The sequence below is a fragment of the Glandiceps talaboti genome, chromosome 16 (assembly GCF_964340395.1).
Source record: "Glandiceps talaboti chromosome 16, keGlaTala1.1, whole genome shotgun sequence".
NCBI lineage: Eukaryota > Metazoa > Hemichordata > Enteropneusta > Spengelidae > Glandiceps > Glandiceps talaboti.
The window spans coordinates 15,662,176-15,668,843 of NC_135564.1; positions in this window are offsets into that span (position 1 = coordinate 15,662,176).

The window sequence follows — 6,668 nt, forward strand, 5'->3', positions numbered from 1 at the left end:
TTGCACACGTTACAATTTGTTTGTGTATATACTAGTAGTTATTCACATCATGCACATGTGTCACTTGTACTTCACGTGCAGTGCTAGTGCTCCTTCAAGTCACAGAATTGTCTGTGTTCCAGTCTAGATGTATACATCGCGAGAGCGTAGTGCAAGTGCGAACCAGAGGTGCGAACACAGGCATTTGTTTCCCGGGTTATGGCTCAGAATATTTCTATCAGAATACAATAAAATGACGATAATATCGTTAATAGTGACGTATTAAACCAACACTATATGAAAGGGGTAAAATTACACATGTTTCTGTGATCGCGCAGTTTCACTAAATGCGAAGGAAGTGTCTTCCTTCGCATTTTAGTGAAACTGCGCGATCACAGAAACAAGTGTAATTTTACCCCTTTCATATAGTGTTGGTTTAATATGTCAATATTAACGATATTATCGTCATTTTATTGTATTCTGATAGAAATATTCTGAGCCATAACCCGGGAAACAAATGCCTGTGGGTGCGAACTTTCACGGTAAGTTGACCCCTGTTCTTTCATCGACAAAAATGTACATGTGTCACTATTATTAGAAAAACTATGCGTGTGTCTGGATCACAACAACTTGTAATTGTGTGCTAATAAGTATACACTATTCCATGATGGCAATATTCTACTCTATTTCGACCGTAATACAAAACAATCAATATTGGCAGCTGAATATTCCGGAGCAATCGCCGGCAACGATAACTTTGAATATTGTATATACCCAAATAACGTCATTATTTTGTATGATCATCATAGATAGCATTCTTGAATAGAATCTTAGCTCACGTCACAAGGGACTGATTCTCCATTGTCAGAAACGTTTCCCGTAATATCAAGCAGGACATGCAGTTTAGAAAGTAGTGTGTTTGTCGCTAGTATAGACCCACCCCTATGCATTGTCTCACTCTGAGTTGTAACACATAAACACAGATAAAGATAAGATAACGAGGTGTAACATTTATTATGCGTACATGATTATGAATGCATCTTTATGCTCAAAATACAATGTACAAAGCAATTGACACAAGTACAATTAACATTCTGTGGGTTTAAAATGGGCCATATAATGAGTTTTGAATAAACACAGCTGTTTGAATGAACGATGTTTTGAAGAGAACCATGCAAGATTGTGTACACATAGACAGTTTTCTGAGCTTTCCTAGTGACTAGCATGAAGTTTAACAACAGACATTGATACTGGTAGTAGTACTGTATTCTCAGCTGTGTCTACAGTCAGTCAATCTTTACATGCATGGTAAAGCATACAAAAATAACATGCAGAAATAAAATGATTAAAATATATTCTTTTAACCAACTGATGGAGCACTGTTTACATCGACTAGAAAGTTTCCAAGAGGAAGTCTATCATCTGAGGTCAAAATATGCAGAAACTGAATGAAAATTTGAATTATCTAATGAAAAAGAAGAAGAATAAGTGCCTTTCTTTAATTTGTATAATGAGAATAAAGCATGAAATGATGAAATTCATCTTCTACCGCATAATTTGACAAAATTTAAAGATTCTTTCATCATGTACAGGAATCTTAGGAGTACACCATCTCCCCAACTCAATATAAATATTATAATCCAAAATTCTAAATTTAGTCACTAGTCTTCTACCAACTGGATTTTTAATTTGCAGAAGATGTTTCTCAAAACCAAAAGCTGTTTTAAATAATCCAGGGAAATAATCTAAATGTTCTCATTTTGTTTTTATTAGTACTTTTTTCTTCTAATGTCATTATGTAATTCCCTGTACCATGATTACAAAATTCTAGACATAAGTCATAAAATTATGATGAACCTTCCTAGTATAATTAAACCTGCAAAGATTTGACCACACACTGTTCTCATTATATTTAACAAGTAAGTTTCTAATAATAAAATATAAATACCCCATGTTGAATAACACATAGAACAAATGTAGGCTGCTCACAATAAATTGTCCATCGACAATTAATCTATACCAATACTTTAACAGAAGTTTAATTACAGTGAAATTAGTGGGGAAATGACCTAATTCTCCAACAATACCACATCTTGATATCTTATAAGAAACCCAAAGTAGAAATCTATAAAAAGAAAAAAAAAAACATCAACAAGAATCTGAAAATTTCTCAATTTCATAACCCCAAACTTCACATCTGTAAGTCACAATAGCAACAATTAAATAATCAAAGAGATCTAAAGCCACATCAATAGAAATACTCTAGTTAGAAGAAATAGTTATACATGAACTTAAGAGAGCTCTCGTGGATTTAAACTTCAAGTTATTGAGGTTTTGTTTAAATTTACTGTTAGAAGAAATAATGATACCAAGAAAACAGTATTCTCTTAGGCTTACATTGTCGAGAGTAAAATTATAAAAAATAAAATTTGGATTTCCTGTATTTACATATGACCTTGATTTCTTAATGTTGATTATTATTTTCTACTTTGTACAAAATAATGTAATTTAAATAAACAACTTTGCAACTCAACTTTAATTTCTAGTGGTAGAGACTCATCAGCATATAAAAGACAATTCAGAGACACACTTGTAAGTTTCACAGGGCTATCATTCTTGACAAAACAAGCTCTTTCCAAACTGGTGGATTCTAAATCAACTCTTTCCTTGTTTTTGACCTTCCTTTACCAATCTTAGACTAAAGTACTAAAATTTATTACAAAAATGTTCGCAATTTTCGTTTTAAACATGTACAAATGTAACTACATTTTTGTATGAGGACAGACACCAGAGTTATACCTAGCCTTACAAACTATGCTCTATTCCAAATTCATTCATGCTACAACAACACTGTCACTGTTTCTCACCTACTTCTATCCATCTTAGTCTAAACTATTAAAATTTATTAGAAAAATGTCAGCCATTTTGATTTTTAGCATGTAACTAGGAGACCAGACACCAGAGTTACCTAACCTTACAAACTATACTCTTTTCCAAATTGATTCATGCTACAATAACACTGTCACTGTTTTTCACCTATTTCTATCCATCTTAGACTAAACTACTAAAATTTATTAGAAAAATGTCTGCCATTTTGATTTTTAGCATGTAACTAGGAGACCAGACACCAGAGTTACCTAGCCTTACAAACTATACTCCTTTCCAAATTAATTCATGCTACAATAACACTGTCACTGTTTTTCACCTATTTCTATCCATCTTAGACTAAACTACTAAAATTTGATAGAAAAATGTCCGCCATTTTGATTTTTAGCATGTAACTAGGAGACCAGACACCAGAGTGACCTAGCCTTACAAACTATACTCCTTTCCAAATTGAATCATGCTACAATAACACTGTCACTGTTTTTCACCTATTTCTACCCATCTTAGACTAAACTACTAAAATTTATTAGAAAAATGTCCGCCATTTTGATTTTTAGCATGTAACTAGGAGACCAGACACCAGAGTTACCTAGCCTTACATACTCCTTTCCAAATTGAATCATGCTACAATAACACTGTCACTGTTTTTCACCTATTTCTATCCATCTTAGACTAAACTACTAAAATTTGTTAGAAAAATGTCCGCCATTTTGATTTTTAGCATGTAACTAGGAGACCAGACACCAGAGTTACCTAACCTTACAAACTATACTCCTTTCCAAATTGAATCATGCTACAATAACACTGTCACTGTTTTTCACCTATTTCTATCCATCTTAGACTAAACTACTAAAATTTGTTAGAAAAATGTCAGCCATTTTGATTTTTAGCATGTAACTAGGAGACCAGACACCAGAGTTACCTAGCCTTACAAACTATACTCTTTTCCAAATTCATTCATGCTACAATAACACTGTCACTGTTTTTCACCTATTTCTATCCATCTTAGACTAAACTACTAAAATTTATTAGAAAAATGTCCGCCATTTTGATTTTTAGCATGTAACTAGGAGACCAGACACCAGAGTTACCTAACCTTACAAACTATACTCCTTTCCAAATTGAATCATGCTACAATAACACTGTCACTGTTTTTCACCTATTTCTATCCATCTTAGACTAAACTACTAAAATTTGTTAGAAAAATGTCCGCCATTTTGATTTTTAGCATGTAACTAGGAGACCAGACACCAGAGTTACCTAGCCTTACAAACTATACTCTTTTCCAAATTGAATCATGCTACAATAACACTGTCACTGTTTTTCACGTATTTCTATCCATCTTAGACTAAACTACTAAAATTTATTAGAAAAATGTCAGCCATTTTGATTTTTAGCATGTAACTAGGAGACCAGACACCAGAGTTACCTAGCCTTACAAACTATACTCTTTTCCAAATTCATTCATGCTACAATAACACTGTCACTGTTTTTCACCTATTTCTATCCATCTTAGACTAAACTACTAAAATTTGATAGAAAAATGTCCGCCATTTTGATTTTTAGCATGTAACTAGGAGACCAGACACCAGAGTTACCTAGCCTTACAAACTATACTCTTTTCCAAATTCATTCATGCTACAATAACACTGTCACTGTTTTTCACCTATTTCTATCCATCTTAGACTAAACTACTAAAATTTATTAGAAAAATGTCAGCCATTTTGATTTTTAGCATGTAACTAGGAGACCAGACACCAGAGTTACCTAGCCTTACAAACTATACTCTTTTCCAAATTCATTCATGCTACAATAACACTGTCACTGTTTTTCACCTATTTCTATCCATCTTAGACTAAACTACTAAAATTTATTAGAAAAATGTCCGCCATTTTGATTTTTAGCATGTAACTAGGAGACCAGACACCAGAGTTACCTAACCTTACAAACTATACTCCTTTCCAAATTGAATCATGCTACAATAACACTGTCACTGTTTTTCACCTATTTCTATCCATCTTAGACTAAACTACTAAAATTTGTTAGAAAAATGTCCGCCATTTTGATTTTTAGCATGTAACTAGGAGACCAGACACCAGAGTTACCTAGCCTAACAAACTATACTCCTTTCCAAATTGAATCATGCTACAATAACACTGTCACTGTTTTTCACCTATTTCTATCCATCTTAGACTAAACTACTAAAATTTATTAGAAAAATGTCAGCCATTTTGATTTTTAGCATGTAACTAGGAGACCAGACACCAGAGTTACCTAGCCTTACAAACTATACTCTTTTCCAAATTCATTCATGCTACAATAACACTGTCACTGTTTTTCACCTATTTCTATCCATCTTAGACTAAACTACTAAAATTTGTTAGAAAAATGTCAGCCATTTTGATTTTTAGCATGTAACTAGGAGACCAGACACCAGAGTTACCTAGCCTTACAAACTATACTCCTTTCCAAATTGAATCATGCTACAATAACACTGTCACTGTTTTTCACGTATTTCTATCCATCTTAGACTAAACTACTAAAATTTATTAGAAAAATGTCAGCCATTTTGATTTTTAGCATGTAACTAGGAGACCAGACACCAGAGTTACCTAGCCTTACAAACTATACTCTTTTCCAAATTGAATCATGCTACAATAACACTGTCACTGTTTTTCAACTATTTCTATCCATCTTAGACTAAACTACTAAAATTTATTAGAAAAATGTCCGCCATTTTGATTTTTAGCATGTAACTAGGAGACCAGACACCAGAGTTACCTAGCCTTACATACTCCTTTCCAAATTGAATCATGCTACAATAACACTGTCACTGTTTTTCACCTATTTCTATCCATCTTAGACTAAACTACTAAAATTTGTTAGAAAAATGTCCGCCATTTTGATTTTTAGCATGTAACTAGGAGACCAGACACCAGAGTTACCTAACCTTACAAACTATACTCCTTTCCAAATTGAATCATGCTACAATAACACTGTCACTGTTTTTCACCTATTTCTATCCATCTTAGACTAAACTACTAAAATTTGTTAGAAAAATGTCAGCCATTTTGATTTTTAGCATGTAACTAGGAGACCAGACACCAGAGTTACCTAGCCTTACAAACTATACTCTTTTCCAAATTCATTCATGCTACAATAACACTGTCACTGTTTTTCACCTATTTCTATCCATCTTAGACTAAACTACTAAAATTTATTAGAAAAATGTCCGCCATTTTGATTTTTAGCATGTAACTAGGAGACCAGACACCAGAGTTACCTAACCTTACAAACTATACTCCTTTCCAAATTGAATCATGCTACAATAACACTGTCACTGTTTTTCACCTATTTCTATCCATCTTAGACTAAACTACTAAAATTTGTTAGAAAAATGTCCGCCATTTTGATTTTTAGCATGTAACTAGGAGACCAGACACCAGAGTTACCTAGCCTTACAAACTATACTCTTTTCCAAATTGAATCATGCTACAATAACACTGTCACTGTTTTTCACGTATTTCTATCCATCTTAGACTAAACTACTAAAATTTATTAGAAAAATGTCAGCCATTTTGATTTTTAGCATGTAACTAGGAGACCAGACACCAGAGTTACCTAGCCTTACAAACTATACTCTTTTCCAAATTCATTCATGCTACAATAACACTGTCACTGTTTTTCACCTATTTCTATCCATCTTAGACTAAACTACTAAAATTTGATAGAAAAATGTCCGCCATTTTGATTTTTAGCATGTAACTAGGAGACCAGACACCAGAGTTACCTAGCCTTACAAA